Source organism: Patagioenas fasciata, chromosome 7 (assembly GCF_037038585.1).
Source record: "Patagioenas fasciata isolate bPatFas1 chromosome 7, bPatFas1.hap1, whole genome shotgun sequence".
In the NCBI taxonomy this organism is placed as follows: Eukaryota; Metazoa; Chordata; class Aves; order Columbiformes; family Columbidae; genus Patagioenas; species Patagioenas fasciata.
Window position 1 is genome coordinate 7,902,567 of NC_092526.1, and position 23,712 is coordinate 7,926,278.

The window sequence follows — 23,712 nt, forward strand, 5'->3', positions numbered from 1 at the left end:
AAGTTTAATAGAAATTCACAAAGGTGACCTCCTACATTCGACTGATAAGCATTTTGGACTCAATCTGCAAAAACAGGTGACAAAATGCTTACCTTCCAAATTAACAGACGAAGCAGATGGCATCCCCATACCAAGTGTGGAATGAACAGCGTTCTCTCTGCCATACCCTACAAGCATATGAAAGCAACTTCTAACAAGTAGAAAACATCTGGAATACAGTGTTTATATACGGAACAAAGTTCTTGAACAAGCAAATGGAACTGAATTTGCATTTGTTAGTTTATCTATAGTCTGGCTGCTTTGCAAACAGCTACAAGGCAACATAGGAAAAATCCAGAAGGGAAGGCTCAAAACATCTTTGGGCCAATGTGTATGCAATGCTTTTTCCATATATCTTTTAGAGCATGTGCAAAATTAACTACTTCAATGGAAGATCTTCCTTCTGTTTAAGCATTGAAGAAAAATAGCACTTTTTCAACATGTACACAGAAAATCACTATCTAGAAGAGGTCCACAGTACAAGACAGTTTGAAATAAGTGAACTCTCCTTTGCTTTTGCTGTACGTTTTCCAGTTGTCATTCTAAAGCAAAACAGGAAGAATTTATGGACCTGCGAGTTTTCAGATTAAAATCCTCTTCCTAAACAGGATTAGCTGGTAGCCTAAAAATATCAGCCAGTAATCTCCAAAAGTCATAAGCTCATGTACCCCACAAAGTCCTACAGCAATCACTAACTAAAATTAGGTCAGAGTCCAAATCAGATCATACTACAGTAGCATCAATCTTCTTATTTCAGAGCTGTCACATTTTAAATCTTTCATACAGTTTCCACATAAATTATTGAAAACAGAGATCTTTCTTTGAACAGAGATTAACCGAAAGTGACATTCCAGTTTAATGTTACAGTTTTAAAAAGACATGTTTGAAAGTTTATCTACAGTCACTTAGGACATACATCTGTAAATGTACTCCTTGGCAGGCAAACAAACAATAGCTTTCTACCAGACTGCTTTAGAGTTTCTTTAAAATGATCTGGGATCGTGTACTTCTGACACTGCAATCTGACAATACAACTTCTTTCTTGACCAAATTCTGAGCCTAATTTTTAACAGATTGACATACCCTACCCACATCAATCCCAGTAAAGCCAGAGAAGCTGTTCCCATTTAAGTTCTGCACTTCTATAGTCTCATCTCCCAGATGAGATGCACACTTAGATGTATTATGTGACACAGTCACTGGCCTGCTACCCCTGAACACTCTCATACATTATTTATTGATTAAAAAAAAAAAATAAACAGCATATAATAACCCCAAATTTATTGATGTAAAGCCATACAAAAATAATTGAAACCTGTAGGGCTACAGCAATTGGAGCTGACACTTCTGTATGTATCAAGAGATTTGGAGCATGAATCTGTTAAAATAAATCAGTCTGAAGTTTTCTCCTCAGAGAGTTCTCCTGTTCAGCTTAACTGGAATTTATAAAAACATATACCCTCTACAAAATTTTCCAGGATCACTTATTAACAGATATTACCTTTTTACTATTACAGCTTGCTATTGTAAAGTATTGAGACTTTTTATCGCATTATCAATTGATAAAATCTTATTATAATATCAAGTAATCATTATGAAGTGATTGATCAATTGGTCACACGACTGATGCAAATCACTTTCTGTGCCATAGCCTAGTTTTCTTTCCACAATGCCAACAGTTTCTAAGATGCAGACTCTAGGATCTTACCCACATGTAAATTATTTGAGCATGTTACAATAAAAGTTGCATCTCGAAATTATGAGCTGCACTATTAAAGAAGTGAGCACTTCAGTTTACACAGTTATGCTCCAGATCTTGACTGATTGCCATTTGGGCAAGGAACACAAAGAGTCAATGAAAGCCTCTCACTGGTACTGTTCTCAGAAGCTGCATCACTGACTTCTTGACCATTATCACTATTGCATCTATTGCTTTTAGACTTGGTACAGTAGATTTGTAGACACTGCTGATGAGAACAGGCAGTAGCTATGACCAGAAAAAAGTTTCAGTTACAGCTTCTAGATATAGGTTGTGTCTTTCCATAATGAAAAGCAGCATGCTATCCGAATCCTATGCCATCTGCAACTATAAAATTCACACTTTATCTACAAACTTGACAGCAAAACCAAACCAACTGGATAACTAATGACAGCAAGACACTTTAACACTCTTATTTTGAGTAATTTTATGGTGACTTTTATGAGCTGTAATGAGTGGTGGCATAAACCTACTTAGCACATAACGAACTAGATGGCAAAATAAGTGGTTTGACTCATAACAGAACAATACTTCATTTTTTTTTTGCCATGCAGAATAAATCTCTTATTAAACATCATAATTTTTGTCTTGTTATATAAGAAGTTTCTGTTTATCCCTGGCTGAGTAACAATAACAACCACAAGTCTGCAGACTGGTAATTCCATTGGGAAGGGACACTTATTGAATGCAGTTTGCGAAAATACAGAAAATGTCATGAGAAAAGCCAAACAAAATCTTCACTCCTCATACAGATATACACACACACAAAAAAAACCCCCACCTCACTCCTACCCAATGATTTCATCAGGGGCTACTGTCACATCTTTGCCAGCAGACACAAGCTCCCCTTCCTCATGTCTCTGAGCTCATCAGAAACTGTCGTTAAGCATAACTTTTACAATGAATAAATGCTCAGTACAACCAGAAGAGACAGTTCCCTTTCTCCTATTTGGGTCAATTTTAATTGTGCAAATCAAGTTGAACAAGCAGAGGTTTTGTTTTACTTCATTCTGTATTTTTTTCTCCCTTGGATCAGCTTGCTTGTAGTGCACTATTTCTGCTATTAATAATTTCAGGTGCAGTCCTCAGTCATTCTAGGTCAAGGGAAATCCAAATATATTCTCAGGAACCCACAGTCACTGGCATAAACCATCACACTGCTTAACTCTGAGCATACTGATAAACCAATTTTACATATTCTTGTTACAGGCAGTGTAGACAAATCTCATTTCTCTTCATAACACAACCAAGTAGTGCTGCACAGAAACCAACCAAACACTGTTATGAAGACACCATAATTAGCTTCATGTTCCCTCATGATAGGATATTGCAGACATGAGAGGATAAAACAAATGGCAAAACCAGCCAACACAAGCTCCGTTTGAATGTAAGGAACAATGAAGAGCTGTGTGACTCAGCTTACACAGCCTGTTATGGAAAACAGACACGCGACGTCTTTTTCCCAGCAAGATGGACTAACAAAAAGGTTTGCCAGGACAGTTAAACTTCCTTGCTGCCACAGCTGCCAGAGCACTCCTGCTTGGCTTTTCACTTGTCTTCAAAAATTAGAGGAGAACTTCCATATAAAGAGTTAAACTTACCTCTTTTCCTCTTCTCTATCACCTCCCCCTGGGCTACAAATTAATCATAAAACTGTAGGCAACTATACAAGTCATCAACAAGAGACAGGCAGGAGTACAATTAAATAAACCCAGTAATGTAACACCCAAATTGCAGGCAGGCAATTGAACATAGTATTCCAGGGTTGATTTCAAGGTAAACGAGGTTGAAAGAGCATCATGTTACACGTTAAATCTTAAGTGCAAGTTTCTTTAGACACGCTTATCAAAATACTCATTTTTTTAATGCAGGAAAAGAAAACAGACAAAAGCTCCAGCTGAAATAAGACTGTTACAGTAATCATCTAATCTTTGATCACTGTTAAAAGCTTGACCCATGTTGTTAATGTTTACAATGCTGCAAAGCATTAGGCCTCCCTGACTTGCTTACCTCATTTTGAAACAGGTACCAAGAAGAAACTTGTAAAATATCTTGTCAGTTCAACCCAAATGAATATTCTTCAAGAAAACCTTTTAGAGACCTCTTCATTTAAGTTCCACAACAGTGAGTATCCTGCGATCCTAGAGCTACTACTTACAGGTTTATCTTTGAAGAACGTCCTGCCAGTGACATAGGTGGGATAACTCTAGAACAATCGTAACATTTCTCAGTAGTTACATCACATTTGTTATGAATCAGAACCCTTTTACCAGTGCTAAGGTCAGAATTATCTTTTGATACAAAATCCACAGAATGTTGTTACAACTGAGAAGCATTAGACTTCCAATTACTGTAACAACTTTCTGATTGACGATATTGAAACAAAAAAAATGTACTGCTTTTACAAAGCAAAGATACTCCTTAGTAAGAGGTCAAATGAGTCAATTTAGAAAGATCATAAAATCAAGTATGGGCCAATATACTGTGGATACCTTATCTTGAAAATATATTAATGTATGCATACCAGCCCTACTTCAAAAAAAGCTAATATGCAAGTCATAACTAAGCCTTCCTTCTCATCACAAATACACAACCTCCCTAACTCTTGGAAATATGTGCTCAGAATTTAAGGGGGAAGGTGAGGGGTAAGGGGAAACACACAAAAAACCCCCACACGACGATTTTCTGCCATAGACAAAAGCATCAGGAGTTCTATAAAGGACTGAGACGACACTGAACATTTTAGAGGAGGGTGTTCAAGGCATATTCAGCAGAAGTCAAAGTCAGCTTTCACAATGGTGAAAAATGCACCATTTAAAAAATATAATCAGAGCAACTGCAGAGGACAAAGCCCACGAACATAAGGAAACAGGAGAGGGCAGAAGAAAACAGTTGGTAGAATATAAAGATCCTTTAGATTCAAAGTAGGAAATACATTTCCTTCAATTTCCTCATTTCTCCTGAGCTGTTAATAACCTGTAATATGTTTTAGATCTTTGTAGTACTGCTCTTTCAGAAACAATGTTTAAAATAACTAGGATTTACCAAATGCTCTAAATACATAATCTTAGATACTCATTCCAAAATAAAGTTAGTGGGTAGTTAAAGTTTAGCGGATAGTTAACATTGGTGGGTAGTTTTGCTATCCTCATAATTAAGATCTGGGAATTTTTTTTTTTTTTTTAAAGTTTTTTTGGTAACTATAACAAACAATAGTGAAGTTTGGTCTACATATTTATTTGAAGGTCATCATAATGGGCCATGACAAAGGAATTTTGAACACCTAGGTTAAAATCTGATGAATTGTAAATAAAGATCACAACTGCTTATATTTGAGCTGAAGTACTTACATTGGAAAAAAGTATACATCCACCATCTGGTGCACAGTAATTATAGAAATTAAAACTGCATTTCTGTAGCCTGCCTTCAACAATTTTTACCAGTACAGTAATACTTGATCTTCTTAGGGAACATAATCTAAACTCATGCTGTTAAATGATCATGGGACTATCCACTGTATGGCGTAAGCAGTTCATTAAGCTGTAATCTTTAAAAACATTTGCTTGCTCCCTAGTAATAATGGCAACAGTTTCTGTAATTTTACGTCATGCCATTAAAATGTAGTCCACAGTCAAGGCAAGTTAATTTCACACCTGCTGAGTGATATCCTGATGGATGGCACCACAGCAGGTCATTAATTTTCTTTCCTTTTGATTAATTTCACACCATACACTGGACACAGTCTCTTGAGTTACAATGTCTGAGCACAACGCTTAATTCCTGAAAAGGGCTAAATCGTTTTTTGACGGCTTGCCAAAATGCAAAGAACCCAGATGTGATACAAGTGCAAGGAAGCTTCACTAGGCTTGGCACTCAACTCTGAACTCTGCGGGTGTGGTCAGGTACTCTGCAGTGCATTTTGCATGCATTCTTCCTGAGAATAGCCTCCAAACAAAAATGCTGGATACTCCTTTACTTCAGGGGTATTGCTTATCAAAAATTTCTGCAGCATCACTAGTGTAGATAACAGTGACACTACTGAAACAATAGAGAAGTTTAAATTAGTGGTTTCTTTTTTTTTTTTTTTTTTCCATAGAACCCCCCTATCATTTACTTACTGACTTTATACCTAACAAGACAAAGATTTACCAAGACTACCACGTCTCCTGTTTTGAAATAAAAAGCAAGATTACATGGTGTGAAAGAAGGGGAAGGAAAAGGTAATGTTGAAAGAAAACAGCAGCAGCCACTGTTGCCACCACAGCACAAGGTGAAGTTGTGAGTCTGCAGTCAGTACAGACAACAGGGCCCCTGGAGTCCTCAAGATCCATGTAAGATGGTCCAGCCACGCAAGATGCTGAGCCAACAGCTTGTGGCTGGAGAATACGCTACTCTCACTCCACGTTTCTCATCCCACTGCTCCAAGCCACCTACTCTCGCACCCTCCTTTGTGCTAGATGTGCCAAATCAACAGATCCCTCCGTGAGCTGATTCAGATCATGAAAACAAAAGAAATTTTTTTCTTACATTAGCTTTCTGCTTGTTTTGCAAATGAAGCTGCCTAACAGATGGGTCAGGTGTGTATCAGAGCTAGTGAAAACAAAAAGCAGAAATTGTATCTTTCTGTAGCAAAGAGCTGTTCAGCTGAGCCATTATTCCCCTTGTAGGGAGTCATTCAATGCAGCAGCCACAGAAGCCTCATCCTCTGTATTGACTATGGAAGGATTTGACCTTCCTAAACTCAAATTATCGTGTGCTTTTATTCCTTCCCTTTCTCCACACTTTCCAATATTCTACAGCACAGCTAATATTAATATTAATGAACCATTAGTGCTTGTAACTCATTCAAAGCTTAATCTCTTTTGTTCTTACTTCCTGATAGTACTTCCCAATATAGTATGAGAAAAATTTTAGTCTCTTTAAGATCATGAAGAAGAATAATTTAGAAAACAACAAAGTGCTCGTGCTTACCAAAAATGGCTGCTGGGTAACAGAAGCTATTGCACTACAATTTAAATAGTGAAGGGGAAAATAGTTTTGTGATTTGATACATGTAAGTTCCATAGAACACATGATTCAGTATACATGGTTTATATTTCTGAGTGTGACAGGCTGAGGCCAAGAAGACACGAGCTATTCTGGATCCATGTGTGCCAGCAGACATCTCCAAACAGAAGTCATTGCCTCCTCACATCTGTCCATCGAATTAACCTGAGCGTTCTGCAGACATTTCAGTCAAAATAAGTTGAGCAAGAAGTAATTTGGTATTTCAACTACAAAGCTGGTCTGGTTATTTTGATCAGCATAGTTCACACAACATAAACTGGCCCTTCCACCAAGACTACGGGAATCTTTTTTGCCATGGTTGTGTTGTCTTCTTCTGGTTCAATGTACTGACATCATGACTTACTATCAAATACTTGATCAAAGGCTCTGCATAAAGCTCGAATAGATGCTCATTTGATGTGTATTATAATGGTTACCCATTTATTTGCCGACATGCAGTTTTCAGCATGAACTGAAAAATTTTACTGTCAACTCCTATAAAGAATATAAATACAGGATGATCTAGAAGCTGGATTAACAGGACTTAGCTGCTGAATAGAAAGTGAAAGTAAATTATCTCAATCATCAGAAATTGCAGGTTGGATTTCCTGGACACAGTTCCCATTGCTGGCAATCAATTATGCCAATTCTGAGTGAGGAGTATCAAAGGAAGAACACTATTTACAGCAGTATGTACTTTCTCTTCATCATTGCATGGTTCCCATTGTGAATAGGAAACAACATTTCAGTTTTTTTCCCCAAATACCCAAAATACAGTATAAAAAAAGAGTTGGAGAGATAACAAAGTTTTTGATGATTTTTACATTTTCAGATGTCTAGAGGACACCTACGTAACTTCCCTTTCTCTCTCTCAGTTCTAAAGGGCTGCCTAAGATCTCTCTGTAGTCGTTATCTCTCAGGCCTCCTCCTCTTACAGAAGCATGTAATCACTCCCCTCTTTCCTCAGTCTGGCCTTCTTCAGATTCTTCTAGCTGGTGCTTCAGAAAACTAACAAACAAACAAAGACCAAAAAACCAAAACAAACAACAAGGACAACCACCACCAAATGCAATACCAACCAAAAGTGCATAACAAAGCCACAGAGCTCATGGCCCTCAAACTCTATCAACTTCCTCTCCTTCCCTGAAAAGGGTGGTACTTTCAAAGAAAAGAAACTTAACCTTCCTGTACATCATTTGAAACTAGAAAACAAAAGAACCTCAGCTCTCAGACAGGATCTTAAGCTGTCTTTTCTTCACCTCACACAAATAATAAAGAATTAGGGTGAAATTTCCCCTAAATGCATAAATTAATGCGTACAAAATACACTTAATTGTTATAGGAATTTGTAAACTAAAACCAAAGTGCAACAAATAAATGATCTTAAATTGCTAAATGTTTGCATATATTCATTATGTATGTCACCTTATGTCAGGTAGGATCTCTGAAGGTAAATCTCAAATGAGCGATTAGCACTAAAGTAACATGATGGAGAATAAAGTAGACAAGTGATATATTTAGCTTCATCCTATCTTTGTCCTTAGAGAAAAGTATTCCTTCTAGTGTGGGAAGGGGAGGAGGAAAAAAAAATCCCAGTTTTGGTACATTTAAAAAAAAACCTAGAAAACGAAGGCATATTTTTCCCCAACAATGATGACCCACTTTAAAGGCTTACATAACTACAAAATTAGATTGTCTTTGCCTTGCCATGGATTTAATCTTATGTTTTTCAGTCTGAACCACATCAGAGGGTTGTTTTCCTTACCTGCCTACCACAGTTTTCTGAACTTTCTCAGTTTAAGTAATTCTGTTTCTCTTTTCAAATCCATTAAAAAAAAAAGAAAAAAAGAAAAAAAAAAAAAGACAAATCTGGTGATTAATTTTTGCACTTGGCTGAACTGTACAAGGATTATATAACCTAAAGCTATGTAGCTATGTTTAATATCTGTTAGCCTCTACTTAAATTTTCACCAGTCCTGGAATTCCACCACACATGCTCTTTGCCATGTTCTCAAGCATGCACACTGAGCTTTCTCCCTCCAAATCAGTTCTTCGAAAATACATATAAATTAAAACATTTTCATTAAATGAAATGGCTTAAAAAAAAAAGCAGAAATGGATCTAATTCACTAAGTATTCTCAAAAAGGCCACACAAAACATTACCAAATCTCTGCCACTGCAATAGAAACTAGTATAGATGTTACTCATCGTTGTATGAATGGAAGAGGAGAAAAAAAAGGTCCCTTCTAGCAGAAAAACTTGCAGTGTACAGCTAAAAGCTCCCTGACACACTACACAGAGAACATCACACATGTACAACAAAGTATCCATATATTTGTCAAATATTATCTGAATCATAGAGACAAGATTTACAAGGCAGTTAAGTCAAAATTCCACAGTCCATTCAAACACATTGACTGAGTTATTAGGTTAGTTCTCTAGTGTTTCAGCAGCACAAATGCACTGTAAGCAATATAAATGTAAGCATCAAGGTTTCCTTCCTTCTTCTCCCCAACATCAGAAAAAAATATCTCCAGTTATGAAAAATGGTGCCTTTGACAGCTGAAAAGCAGCTGCTATAGCCATTATCTAGATAACATCTTTCCACAGGAACTGCATCCTAAACTCCAGCCAACATCTACAGCAGGACACATCCTACTGCAAACCTCTTTAGCATCCTAAACCCAAATAGTTTCCAGAATCAGAAAGGAAATTCAACAGGCAATATTATCCATCTCTATAATTGTGACAGTGAAAAATAATGTATTTTGAGCTAACAAGGGAAAGTTAGGAGACTTCTCCAGACAAATACAGTGATAGAAGGCTTGCCTCAAAAGGAACTTCCATTAGCAGCAAAGATGACATTTGGTTGCAGTTCACCATATATCCTACCTAACTTTCAATTAGAAGAAGAGCTCAGAGAAGGCAGTTGGTATCAAAGGTACAAGCCCTGTGCAATTATTTCTACTTGCTGATTTTCTTCTGGACCTCCAAGCAGGTTCAGCATCCATTCTCCCAGACTGCATCAGGTAGTATCTTCCTAGAACCAAGCTAACGTTAGCTAGGTAAAGACACCAGACATGAAATAAACCCACAACTCTAAGACACGAATACTCATCTATAAATATGTACCAAAAAAATCCATCCTCAGACAATCCTTTTGAAAGTTATTGCAATCCAGCAGATAATGTAAAAGCATATAACACTGCCAAAAAGATCACTTACAGCTCTGAGCAGAATTTAAATGGCCTTGAAACAGTATTGTAGCACTAGCAGAGAGGAAAAGAGCTATAGTGTCACTATACTGACACTATCACAGCTGAATGGATTTCATTACTGTTCAGTCATACCTAATGAAGAGAAAAAGACAGAGAGACGAAGGAACAGATTTTGTAATATTATGAAAATACTCATTCCTTTCTACTCACTGGGGAAATGTGCTGGCAAACACATCTTTAAAAGATAAGTTGGTACAAAAAGCCTTTCTCTGGGCTACCATTGATTTATCTTTGTAACATGTAGGATTTGGCAGATAACCTGCAGATAACTATTTAAGGCATTCTCTTAAGCACATTTCAACATCCAGAGCAGTCCATTTGCTTTGTAAACTACAACCACAAGGACCCAACATAGACTATCCTGTCACTGTATCCTCTTTTAACTTCTTGGCTTACACCTGTGTTCCACTGCAGAAAGCAGACAAACCTGTATTTGAGCCATGTGCATGCAGAGTATAACAGTATCTCTAATTAGAGGGGAGGGGGAAAACAAAACCCAACAGCACTCAGTCACTCAAATTCATTAGTCTGGTCTTAAATAACTGTTTGTGCTATTAATAATAGCCTGACAAAACCAATATATTTCTTCAACAATATTTCCCTCTGTATTTGAGGGATATATTTCTTTCTACAGCTTTGTATCACTCAATATCTTTCGTGCTTAACTCCAACTTAGGCTGTGCTTTAATGTTGAGAAAAGATGTATTCTATACAGTTTGGACTCAACACATGACTTGATGTTTAAGTCTCAAGAGTGCCTTAGAAATTATTATTACATGTAGCTATTTTGGCATATCATCTTTGAGTGGTTTTCATTTATTTTCCAAACCTGAGAAAATGCCTGATCTTCAAGACAGTTGAGCAGCTAAGTTGTTTTTTCCATAGGTAAGGTTTCATTTAACTCCTAACCTCTCTCCCAATGAATTGCATTGTTCCTGTTCTTCATACTCAAGTCTGTTTTACATTAAAGAAAGTAGTACCTGACCAGTTAATTTAATGACTCCTTAAGAACACCATCATCACTATTGCCAGATCTTTCTCCACCTATCCTTTGGAGTGGGAAAGATTTTTTCTTCATCGGGTTTAAAAAATAAAAACCAAAACCTACTACTCCTTCAAGGTTGTAAGTATCTAGCTATTTAATTCTGAAAAGACAATAGCTAGCATGGATTTCCTAGAAATTTCAGAAGATAGTATTCAAAAAGTTGTCTAAATTCAGATTTATTTGCTGTCTCACTCTGCTCAGCTTTCCTACATTCTAAGTAGTCTTGGTGGTCTGCTAAAGTAGCAAACTTACATTTTCTCCATAATATTTTCATTTGTTTATTCTGACTGGTTTATTTTTAGGGGAGGTATAATAGCCTTATAAAAGATTCCTCTACAAACATTTAGAATAATCAAGCCAACTATGTCATTGCAATAACATATTCAATATATTAGCAAAAATATGCAAGCCAATTCTGGTGCAAATAACTCCCTGGAGAAAAAATCTGCAGATCCAGACAAACTATAGGACACTCAGTGAACACTCACCTCTTTAATGTGCTACTTTCATTTTCTGTGGATTCAAAGCTTGTGCAACATGGGCAGAGAGCCAGACCTTCAGTATAAATGGCCTCAATCATTACAGACAGTCGCTGAGGTCAGTTGAAAAAGCCACATCAGAAAAAAGACAAGAAAGAGGACGTGTGTGAAAGAGTTATTGATATGACAAAGAAATAGATGCAAGATCAACTGTCCTTCTGAAGACATGTAATCCTTGCTTGAAATCATATGTTTTGATAGTCAGGTGACAAGCAATCCAAGAGAAAGGTTTTAGTTCATCTTGTGTCTATTATTAGCTCATTATAACAAAGATTCAACACAACTGCACATATACCATCCAGAGACTTCATCAACTTCAACTTAATTTTACAGGGGCTGGGGAAAAGAAACAAACCAACTAACCATCCAGGTTTTTTGGTGGGGCAGGATGAGGAGTTCTGGTGTAGTCCAATTCTAGAAGTCAATAAGTTCAGTAAATAAGGATATTTCCTAAGTTATTTAATAAAGAAACAGGTTACACAAACATGAGAAAGAATTTCAAAAGTACTCTTTGAGTGATGGGAAGGAATGCATGAAGTAAAGGTTAAGTGTAATGAGTGTGAAAAATTTCCAGTCATATGGTGAAATCTCATCCTTCAAGATGAGATATTTGGAGAAAAGAAAAGACAAAAGCCATTCAAAAGTCTGGATTAAGGAGGAGACTTTGTCTCTTTCTGAGCACAGCCAAGGACACTCCAAACACTTCTCACACATAAATGAAATCCAGTTTGACCAACAACAACAAAAAACCAAACCCCAAATCAGCATATTTAACATTGTGAGACAGCTGAACTTTAGTACACCTGCTAAATAAGAGATTATATTCACTAAAATTTTCACAGTCTAGTGGAAGGCTGTTTCCAGTGCTGAGCAGAGTGGAAAACACATACGCTGCCTGCATATCTCCTAAAGGCCAAATGAAAAGAGAGCACAACATGATTATCCCTTCAGTCATTTAGGATGCAGAACAGCAGAGGCAGTGGTAATAGCAATAATAAGTAGCAGTGACAAAGAAAACATGCTTCAATTTACACAAAATAGGTGAGAAAGGAGACAGACACAAGCCAAGATGGAAAGAAAAGTATAACCAAAACCCTGAAGCCCATTATACAGTACTCTCTAGAATTTCTATCACTTCTGCCGTTTTAATTTTTTTTTAACTTTTAATCAGTTTTACAAGTCAAAACATTATTGTAATTCATGTGATATTCTAAAGAAATATGTGCAAGGAAATAAAGACCTTAACATCATATTAAAGTGGACAACTGTCAGCAGTGCACTCAGCCACACACACAAGCCAAGGGAGAACATATTAGGAAAAAAAAAAAAAAAAAAGATAATAACATTTGACAGATTTCTTCTTCCATTTGTCAAATGCAAGGATGACAGAGATGCTCAGCACAAAGTAAACGACGAAAACACTTCAATCCTACATTTTTATGGCCTGGACAAACATTTTTATCCTGAGCAATAGGCTTGATCCCCATAGTACAGGGAAGGTAAACATGTTGAGCACTGTAAGGTTCCTAGAGTAATTTCTGCAAAGCTACAATTCTGCATCAGCAGCCTTTTAAATGAAGTGACAAATTTTAGTTATTTAAAGAATAAGGTGGGTGGTTATTTATAAATAGTCTGTAGCTTGTGAAAGGGCAGAGTACACTCACATTAATAGATTATTTTCATAATACACGTCCAAAATCAATAGTTTGAAATCCGTGCTGTATATCAGGAATTCACGCAGTGAAAACATGGTGGGTTTTTTGTGGTTGGTTTGTTTGGGTTTTTGTTGTTTTGTTTTGAGTTTTTTTGTGGTTTTTGTTGTTGTTTAATTGGGATAAACAAACATAAAAATGTACATTGATAATACCTATATAGAGGAAGTTTTCTGAAAAAACAAACAAACAAAACCACACACACAAAAACCCCAAACCAAAACACAAACAAAAACAATAAAAACCAAACCAAAACAACAAGAACAATATTAATTTGCTAGATAAAACTAGGGCCATTTTACCTACCAGATGGAGCATTAATCAATATTAACTCTCCGTTAACCTAACATTTTAAGAAGTAGTAAGAATGTGAGCTTCTAAATTAGACTGATGTTCAAACTCTCCAAGCCAGCACTGTCACTGAAAGCACCATCCTTTATCCCTGTGCAACCTCCTTCCTCAGCATATATAACTCAAAGGTGAAGACAGCTGGGGAATCTTGTCATTCTGAAACAGGAATGGCCAACACCAGAGAGCCATTTACAGCCACAACAGTTTGTCAGCCAGTTCATTCATTGCACTGTCATGGAAATGCACGGATAGCAAAAGGGGAGAAATTGGTATGAGGGCAAGAGACTAGTGTGAGGGCAGACTTTATCGAACTGCAGTCTTGGTGAAGACCAGGAAGACCAATGACCTTGTCACATAAAAGCACCACCAAATGCTGCTACTAATTCTCCTGTGATCAGAGCACAGAATATTGGATTAGCATAAGGTACTAGAAATTATAAAACAGAGTTATAAGGTCACTGAGTTACACAGAGTATTCTGAACAACATATCCTGAAGTACCAGATTATCAGTTGGGCAAAAGAATTCAAGTTTGCCATACCCAATAGGAACAACACTCAAGGGCAAAAACAAGACATGAGGTACAAACACCACACTGAATAGAGGCCAAGACAATTCTAACAGAACAGAGTATTAATGGTGGATGGGGGAAAAAAACCCAACAGTTTTTCAAAAACATGGCATGCAGAAAACTTTTACTTCAAATGTATGGAAAAAAGCCCCTAACTAATTTACATTTTTAAAAAACTCAAATTATGATAAATTAGATTCTTCAGATCTCCACCTACCTTCCCTTTTCAGGTCTAAGAAATGCAAAAATTATGTAGAAGAGTTTTCCCCACATATTTAAATTCTAATACTACTTTTCAAGTACAGCTTTTTTAAAAGGTATCTTTTTTCCATTTACAAGGCTCACTGTTTTCTTTCCTCTAGATGTGATCACAAGCATGCCAATATCTCAGTATGTAAGAAAGTGTTCCTTGACATGTTTTAAGTAGCATAGTCAATACTGGCATTCTTCTGTAACATTACACAGCACACAAGATATGCAACCGGTACATATGGAAACTACCATGTCAGGAAATGAATCAAGGTACAAGGACTTTAATAGCAGCTGAACAGAAGCTAAACCTGTTACAAGCTTTCGCTCTGTATCAGCCACTACAGCCCTCAAAGGAAAGTTTAAGTGCACACTTGGGTCTCATTGTACTCGTTTCAATATGCAGAGCCAGAGGTTTAAATAGCATCAACTCAAAAAGAGCTTAAGTAAACTGCAATATGCCTTTTACACCAGTACAGAACTTTACCCACTGCACTTAAACTAGTGTTACATCATTACAAAAATCCGTTCCTTTCGCTAAAGGCAGAGGCACGATGAATCACTGCGGGTAACATACCAACCACATTCAAACAACTGTTCATTCACTGGACATTGAGCAGCCAGCACAGATCAACTAGGGAACTACAATTCCAAACTTCCAGTAGACAAGTACTATTTTAAGAGAACTTCATCTCAGCTGCTAGTAAGCAGCAATTTGTAATGGAGCCAGCAGAGAGGCCAAAACCTTAATCATCTTCCAACCTGAAGCTCTTCATTGCTCCCTCAAATATTGTTTTATCTTACCTTGGTGAGAATTTTTATAAGACAGGTTAGGTGAAAGCTATTGTAACCTTTTCCTCAAAGAAATCATGCATAGTACTACAACATTATAAATCCAGAACCTGGGCAGAGTCACTTAAGAGACTCAGACAAAGATTTCACGAAGATTAACAACTGGGGCCATAAAGTGAGATCAATAAGCTTCCCCAGAGGTCTCAAACGACTGACACCTAGATTCTGACGTATGTTGAATCACTTCGTCAAACATGCATGCAACTCAGTTTCATTTCTCACATCATTAAAGAAGTCAAAAGTTTTGATTTTGCTGATTATCCAATTGCTTGAACATATGACTGCCAAACTACTGGAAAAATCTGGGAAAGTATTCCAACAAGAATTACAGATTGCTATCTTATCTATAAAGACTACAGTCCATATTTCTCTTTCAAGAGAGGTTACAATATCAAAACAAAGAAAAATATTTTTTTCTAGAGCTGATTTATAAATAAGCTCAACTGGTAACTAAGAAAATAGCTATTAATATTAGAAATAACAACCCACTATTTGATTTTAAAGTGTAACCGTAACATATTCATTTAACTTGATTATAGGCCCTTAAAATTAGATGAGGTGTTCAGAACTAGTTGATTTTATCTACAGTAAAATAGCTGTTAGCTTGAGTAGAAAAACACTGAAAGCATTTGCAGCATTCTCCTCTGCATGTTTTTTTCCAGTCTAGTTAAAGAAAAGTAGCTGTATAACATGTACAGATGTTAAGCACAATCAGAACGATACTGCATTTCACTGCGTTCTTGAAGGATCAACAGTACTGTCTGAGAAACTGCACTTCATGAAGAGAAATACAAGGAGAGAAACTGTTCATTTCTATGAGAATTTAGGAAAAGAGATCAATGTGCTAACGAACTGACTGAAATAATGTAACTTTAATAATCTGGTTGAATATCCTGTACAACATAGGCTGAAGTTTGAGTGGTAAAGATTGAGAAATACTTGTGTCTTTTTTTCCCCTATACAGAGCGTTCCACATCCTTTTCCTGTTCTGTCAGATCAGGAAACGCAAATTCTGATTTCAGTGACAAAATCCTACCAAAAATACAGGAGTGACAATGCTTAATTAAATCTTAGGAGAAGGAAAACAGTTAGATATTCTAATTAGGCCATATGTCTATTCAAATGCCCAATTACTAAACTTAGTTTAAGTTCCAGACAAACAGCCTGAGCTTTTCAAAAGCCTCTCTCAAACAATTCATTTGTTCAGTCCTTCAAATATTTTTTTCAGATTTTTTTCCTGGTCTCTCTGGATTTTTTTTCCACAGTTCCTGCAATAGAGGTATACATTTTAACATTTCCAACCTTAAATTCCGTTTTTCCTTGGTATGAGTGTGTTTTAAGTAGATGGGAAAGTTTGTATCCACATACAATGTGCTAGACTAGTACCTACTGAGAACACTGTTGTCAAGCTCCTTTAACCTTACTGCAGGAGTTTGCCAGACAGGTGTTTAAAGTATTTTGCCAAAGTGAAAGTTTCTATGTTAAGAATAGCACAGTTTTTTCTTAGGCATAAAATGCATATGTCTGCTTAGTTTCTCTTTTCTTTGGGGAGAAAGCTCCTTTGCCAGGTGGCTCCAAAATTCCAGGATCAGGTAAACAAACAAAGACACAACAAGATAACATTGTATATTCTTTTTAGGAAAAAGGAGTCCATTTTACTCTACAAGTCATACCAAAAGCAAGATAGAAAGAAAACTCACCCTGAGAATCTGAAGATGATAAAGATGTGGTTGTTGCTGTTCACTGAATACTTCTAGACAGGTTGTCTGTTTTCCATATTTATTGCTATTTTAACTATTAAAACCAGCAAGCTTTAATTATATCTTTACAGAAATGGGCAATGCAAACCAACACTGGGAGAAGCAAACTATTTAATGGGTCACGTTACTTAAATTAATATTTTAGAAGCATTAGTACTGGAAGTGTGTGTTTCAGAAAGAAACAGTCTTCACAGGACAGTGCACTGAAACAGTGTGGGACTTCCATCCTACAGCAAGGTCATGCAAACAGATTCATTCAGCATTCAATACAATCGTGTTATGTCTTGATATAGAATGAACAAATAGCGTCAAACTTTGATAAATACCAGATTAGAAAAATTCCTCACATTTATTCTAGGTGGGGTTTTTTGTTGTTGCTGTTTTTTGTTTGTTTTAAGCAAGCTTTTCAGGAAAAGTAATCCATTGGTATTTCTGATACAGAAGTCTAACAGTACAATGTAAAGCTTTCTCAAGAGCAAATTAAACATTGTATTTTCAGTCTTCTTAATCTACAACATAGAAAATTAAATCATTGCACATACTGTACTTGAACAGGGTATAGCAAGAAAGGCTCACGGAAGTTACTTAATAGCTTGGTAGGAAGTAGATGATCATCTGTTCAAAGATTTTTGCTATGAATACCACATGAAAATTGTTCAAGTTCACTGGTTCACTGGATGAAGAAGTTACGTATATTTTTCTTCAGTATCTTATGTATACAACTTTTACGTGACAAATAAAACATTTCAGATATGCCATCTTCAATCAAAACATATTTTACACTTCATTTTACACACACACACACACAAAAAAAGTCATAATAGTAAGCTTAGTTACATGGGACCCTTAATACTTGAACTTATATTTCAGGTATATCACATGCATACTACAGTTGTGTTCTGCAGAGTTCAAGGGAAACTTCCAAAAACTGCATTGAAGCTGCACTGAACTGCATTAGTTCTGTGCAGCAAAGGAACAAACACAGAGAGAAAACAAGGGAAAAGATGGAAAAAAAAGAAAAAAAAAAAAAGAGAAGTGAGGGATAAAACACAGCGAAACCCAAGTGAACTACTGCCTAAGTGAATTTATGTAGACAGCTTTGTACTAACAAGGATCTTCAGTGAGAATGTGTTAACCCACTTTAGTCGCACATATTGCAGACAAGAGGACTGTCACTTAGTGTGGTAAAGTCTAAAGGTTCAGTATATTGAAATGTCACACATTCAAAAACCATCTAGATCATAAAACATAGCCTCACGCAGCAAGGACAATTCACTGCACCTTGTAGCTTCTATGACAACTTAGAATCATAGAATCATTTACGTTAGAAAAGACCTTTAAAATCATGAAGTCCAACTGTCAACCTAGCACTGCCAAGTCCACCACTAAACCATGTCTCCAAGCACCACGTCATCCTCCAGGGATGGTGACTCAGCCACTTCCCTATTCCAATGCTTGACAACCTTTTCGGTGAAGAAATCTTTCCTAATATCCAAGCTACTACTTGATTCATGGCTATCCGAAAATGCTTTGCTAGGACCTCCAAACAGTTCATGTAAAACGCTGTCGCGGTGCACATATGACTGGCCTGTCTCCCAGGGAAGGGAGAAACAAAACCTTAACAGGCAATGGAAAGGAAGCAGCAATAAACTCCATTACCTAACTCTAACATCAGTGAAGAAAAGGTTTTAGTTCTAAAACTATTCTAGGGAAATGCAACCACAAGGAGAATGGCAAAAAAATTATATACAAAGAAATGCAACAAGCTACATGGCCCCTGAGCAACAACCAATACAAGTGAAATCAGGTTCTGCCTGCTACTTGTAACCTATGAAAATTCCCTTGTCTAAAAGACAACAAGGTCAAAAGAGGTGGTTGATAACTTCCAAAGATCATAGGCTTTTATCAGGATATAAAAATCAGTAAGACAAATTCCAGTATGTTACACTAATAATAAGGGTTAAACAGCTTGGAATGCCTGTGGGCTGTATGAAGAAATATGGTTAGCTAACAGGAATAAGAGGACCTTGTGAGACCCAAAGGGCCAGGATCATAGGATTCTTAGCTCATACAAACCATAAATAATAAATCAAACGAATCACAGCATTGACTTAAGCTTTTCTCATGAAAAGGTCTTTGCTATTTAGAATACTCTAAGAGTTTCCCAAACTACTTTTCTCATCTCTGTTCTTTCACTGCAGTGTTTCCCGGCTGCAGACATATTAAAATACCATAATTTTAGCAGAAGTTCCTCAAAAGAGCTACATCCTGGCTTAAGTACATGCATGGACCTTGGGCTTAAAGGATTCACCTGATTAAAGCCAGACAAGAATTCCGCTGGTTGGAAAGCAAGAACAAAACTACACAAATTCACCTTATGGCAGCTGTACTGTTCCAGCTGGATTACAAGAATAAGGCTATCCACCTCGACAAAAGTTTGCATTGTCACAAAAAGCTGCTGTCCCACATTTAGGAGTCTGTATCAGCAAGTGTGTCACCAGTTCTCCATCATTATGGTGGCTCCTCCTCAAACGCTGTCCATCTAATTAAGAGAGCGTTTGTCAATATCCAAAACCCTTCATTGAACTAACTTAAGTTTGTATAGAACTCTAGTCACTTTCTCTTTGTGGCAATGAATTACAGGATGCCAGTTGTTAACTCACAGGGACAAACAAGAAACAGACAAAAAAGATGGGGGCAGAAGTGACGCAAACCAAGCCACTATCAAAACACAATCTGAATGAGACTTATTCCTCTCAGAAGTTATACCATTACAGGCTTGGACTCTTCAAGAAATGAAACAGATAATGAAGCCTTCACAACTTCAATAACGTATGGCAATAACAGTAGGGTAAAAGAGGAAAACAAGAGGGTTTTGTGTGTGCACAGATTCACACAGAGGCAAATACAAAATTCCACTTTTCCTTCTGAAGTACTGAAGACAAAAGATCTTGTAGGTTTTGGTGTTGAGGTTTTTTTGTTTAAGAGGATGTGCATATGTGGTATGTGAAATGCAGAGATGCATAAATACCACTTCGGCAGAAGTAGTGAGAAATAAAGGATGGCCTTATTCCACTCTAATCAGTTAAGAACTTTTTCACATTGAAGATGTAGTAATAGCAAAACTGCTTGATTCCTGAAAGAGTTTCCACTCATCAGAATCCCAGCTGATTATCACTGTGCAGTATGTTCATTTCCTTCAGCAGATGCTTCCGACATTCATTACCAAGAGTTGCTGCTGGAGTACTGCTCTGGTTCCAAACCAGGCTAAGCAAAAGAGTTCTGCAGACACTTTGGGGAATAACGTGACATAAATGAAAATACTGTTCAGCACCTGGCTTTTTTGATATTCATCATACTGTATTTCTTTCCACCACCTATTGGAGAGACTACACATAGACAAAGTCAGACAATCTGCTGGCAAATAACCATAGAGTAATGTTTGCTACTGACTCTACCTTATCGCTGCTCTTCCTATCAATAAAACAAAACTAATTCTCCCTTTCTCTCATTAAACACTAAGAGAGTCTTCACTAGATCTCAGTCTGCTCAAACATGAACACTGCATTCACATAAGCCTTCAAAACACCTACCACACAGCTAATAATCAAGCTACTCTATCAGTTAAGGGCAGTTAATGCCAACTACTCCTGAAGTTCTATTACAATTTTAGAGCCAAGATGAGGAAGAAAACTGCACACTAAGCTATTTTATTAAACAGAAGCAAAAGCAGAGTGAATGGTTTAGATGACACCAGCATACAGTGCCAAAAGCATAACCTTGCAAACAATACTGAAAATATATAATTTCAAACTTGAAGGGAAATGAGTGGTGCTGGTAAAATTCTACATATTATTTCAAGCATAGAAGTTGATTATATAAAGATTTATTTATTTTTTTTTTTAAACAAGGGAAAGGAAGGGAATCTGAGTGGAGAAAGACGGCTTAAAATTGTAGAGCAATTGTCTTTATTCTAAGTCATTGCAGGAATTCAGAACACTTCACTATTTTGCCAGATTCTATTTCATGAACCAGATTAAGGATTTTAGGTGTTTTGTACCCAATGTCACTGGCTGCTTTAAGTTTTAGGCAGTTTAGTTTTGGGAGCTTAAACAACCTGATCTTCTTATATTCAGTCACTTTGTCTTTCAGCATCTTTTCAGGCTAGGCTGTATAAGCTGCCTTCCTTCTGGACAGCAAGATGGATTTATCACCCAAAAAAAGCGGAAGCATATGTTCTTCTTTAATCCTTATTCTGTTCACACAAAATAAATCTATATTCTATATAAGAGGAACAGAAAACAGTCCACATACATTGAACTATGAAGAGCAGATATTCCTTTCGCTAAACATACTGCTTTGTGGGCCATTTTAAGAGTAAACTATTCCCTACTGGATCTTGTATAAGTAAAGAGCAGGAAACAATAGTTAAAGTTACCTCACATGTGAGAAAACCACCACCACCAAAAAAGCAAACCAACAAACAAAGGAACAAAAAAAAAGGTGAAAGGTTTTTCCTACTTTTAGACTTTGTACAAGTAATTATGTGAACTGTGGGTGTTGCAGCGAGCAGAGTTTCTCATGAAGAACAGTCACAGGGTGATTACACAGGCATGAAGAAGGGAAAAGGTAAGTCACCCGTTCAGGTTAAATTGGACTCGGTGTCCCCAGGCAAAATGGTTTCAATAATAAATAACAAGAACTAACCGGTTCCGCTAAAAGCTTTTCAGTCATGGAATAGCAAAAGTATTTTGAAAGAACTGAGATCGCCTCACTGATTTGAGAGTAAAGACATACTCCTATCCTGCAAACAAGTTCAAATGATGCCCTCCCGATGAGAAAGATTAACAGATACAGTATCAGACATTCCCTCCACCCTACTTGCATTTTCTACGCACAAAGCTATTTGCTGAGATAAAGCACTTGCACAGTACTAAGTCAAAATTCACTCCTGTATCTATGATTATGAGTCACGCTATTGAAAAAGCTATCATACTACTTCATGGGGACAAGGTGACAGAGCTTTTTAGACAAATAAGATTGTGTACCAGAAAAATATGAATCTCAAGAGTGAGCCTTCATTTAAAGAGTATTCTATTGCTGCTGCAGTTACCAGAAGAGATTGACGTATCAATATACAATACAAGAATTAAGAATTCATTTCCTAAGTTTACTGACTACAATGCCTGAAAGAGAAATACTCACCCAAAAGATGAGATTCATATCATACTGCCTCTGAAAAGATGGAACCTACAATCCCTATGTTAATAGTGAGGAAAGCCTCTACCAAGATATAGCTCCTCAAAGCTGAGTGATATTTATTGTCTCCCTAAATATATTAAAAAGTAATTTTACCGTAAATAGTTGCTAAATATCATGGGGGACAATAAAATCCCCCAAATTCTTGCTTAATGTAGGTCTGCACACCTATGCAATCACATCAAGTCAGCCACTGCTTTTCACATAAAGGTGAGTCCCTATGAGCAAACCGCAAGATAATGTTGATGTGTAAGAAATACTGACCCTGACAAATGAAGAGCATCGTTATTTCCAATCTAAAGCTCAATGCACCTCCAGCGAAAAAGTAGTAGACGTGCCAGACCAAAGCACAGTTGGCACAGAGATGACAGTTTTCAGGAACCTTTTTCTCAAATTCACTTCCTAGAGGTTTGTGAAGTCTGAAGAGGAAACGAAACCAGCACCGGGTGGAATCAAGGGATTGTATAATAAACCGGATCGTAACGGGGAGATTTCAACAGACTTTCGCCCGAGATTCATCCTCCCATCCACGGCAAAGCTTCGCCGCCCGCGCTCCGGCAAAACCTCCGCCAGCTCCGTCCCTCCGCGCCGCCTGCCCGCCCTTCTCGACTCCTACCGCCGCCCGGAGCACAGCGGGCGGCCCCCCGGGGCCGATCCCCTCCAGAGGCACCTCCCGGGCCCGGCTCCGCTCGGGCGGAGGCGCTTCCCCGCCGGGCCGAGCGCGGAAGGTCGTTACGCAAGGTGACGGGGGCGGCTGAGCCGCGGGAAGGACGGGCCCCGCCGCACCGAAGCGGCTGCCTCGGCGATCTCCCTCCCTCCCTCCCACTCCACACGGCGCCCACCGCCGGCACCGCCCCGCAGCACCCGGGCAGGTGGCTCCCCCGCGCCGGGCCGGCCCCCGGAGTGGGGGATGTGACCGGGGGTGCAGCTCCCGCCCCGCACGGCTGCGGCGGCCGCGACTCGGGGAGCTGAGGCGAGAGACCGCTCTCCCTCACGGCCCGCAGAGCCGCAGCGGCCTGAGGGGGCAACGGCGGTTGGCGACCCCCCACAGTGGGGCTGGGCGCGGCACCGGTCCCCACCACCCCCACACCCAGCGTCGCCTCGCCTCGCCTCACCTCCTCCGGCGCCGCCTGTGCGCAGCCCGCCGCGCCGGGCGGAGCGCATCGCCCATGGTCCGCGGCGGAGGCCGGCGCGCGCTGGAGGGGCGGCCGCCGCGCCCGCCGTGGGGGCCGGGCCACCTGGAGGCGGGCGG

General features: G+C 38.2%; 1 protein-coding gene across 4 annotated transcripts in view; it reads right to left on the minus strand.

Moving 5' to 3' along the window:
* MGAT5 (alpha-1,6-mannosylglycoprotein 6-beta-N-acetylglucosaminyltransferase) overlaps positions 1-23,712 on the minus strand; it is a 122,596-nt gene extending 98,884 nt beyond the window's left edge. Inside the window, exons 1-2 of one of the 4 annotated variants that reach the window (XM_065840551.2) lie at positions 23,576-23,667; positions 11,657-11,760 (exon numbers count right to left, since the gene is read on the minus strand). The gene's annotated coding sequence lies outside the window, so the exon portion shown is untranslated. Of the gene's footprint in view, positions 1-92; positions 111-11,656; positions 11,761-22,724; positions 22,869-23,575 lie in introns of those variants that run through there. The other 3 variants (XM_065840549.2, XM_071810780.1, XM_065840550.2) reach the window with 3 other exon arrangements.